Raw genomic sequence first — 1,066 nt, forward strand, 5'->3', positions numbered from 1 at the left:
AAGAGGTGGTGAGAAAAGGAGAGGAATTGGGTAGGAAAGGCGATTAAGTAACTAATATTTCCAGCAATAGATCAACTTTAGGGTAATTAGCATGATAGAGAACGTTGAACTAGTGCACATGTTTAATGCTTCAATCAAACATCTCTCCATTTAACCCATTTCCAGTTTAAGGCTAGTCTAAACTTTATTTCCAAGCTGCTGCAAGTGTCTGGATGTGCTTTACCTTTAACCGTCAATACGAAATGCGCATTTGAGTCGAAGGCAGATTTGGGTGGCAAAGCACCTTCTCCATTACCACATCAACTTCTATGATGGATGCCTGGCCATCGGTCGAGGCGTCAATTGTCCCATAGAGCTGCTTCACATCTCTCATAAATGTGCGCTAAATTGCGGGGAGAGTCATCTGAATGTAAGGAGTTGGTAAGGCCAATGAAGCAAGACATCCGAATTAGACTAAGTTTACTTCAGACCATACACAACATTTGGTAAACGGCTTCAGGCTTGTCAGTCTCCTCTACGATGCTGCCAACGCAATGCGACACTTGATAAGGTGAACATCAAATACGTCATTCACACCCAAAAATGTAAGGTAAGACTGACAGCTAGACTATACCTGAGACGCGAATGTTGAGCGCCATTAGTTCGGAAATAAGCAGTCCTTGGATGTCAAGACAGCAGACTTTGATAGGTGGGTCAAAGGTGAGTGATTCCAATGAGCATTTCATTTGCGTAATGCGGATTTTGTTGACACGGAATTCACGGATTCCACAAGAGTACTTCTGTTAAGCACCTATCCTAAGACTAAGAGAAGGTGCCACCATGACTCTGAGCAATACGTAGTTCTGGTTGGCAAACGCAGTAACACAATCGGAGGTTGAATAGCCTGATACGACTTATGGCTTTGGAAAATGTATTCCTGTGACTTCATTTACTTGGCCATACAAGTGCCAGCCAATATGCGCAATTCCTTAACCACCTACGTCAGATAAAAGTTAAATTACTCATAACTTGCACAAGCTGCAGAGGCAATACTCGAATTGGCTAATAAATTTATGTCAGTACCGAA

Source organism: Echinococcus granulosus (assembly GCF_000524195.1).
Source record: "Echinococcus granulosus chromosome Unknown EG_S00063, whole genome shotgun sequence".
Classification (NCBI taxonomy): domain Eukaryota; kingdom Metazoa; phylum Platyhelminthes; class Cestoda; order Cyclophyllidea; family Taeniidae; genus Echinococcus; species Echinococcus granulosus.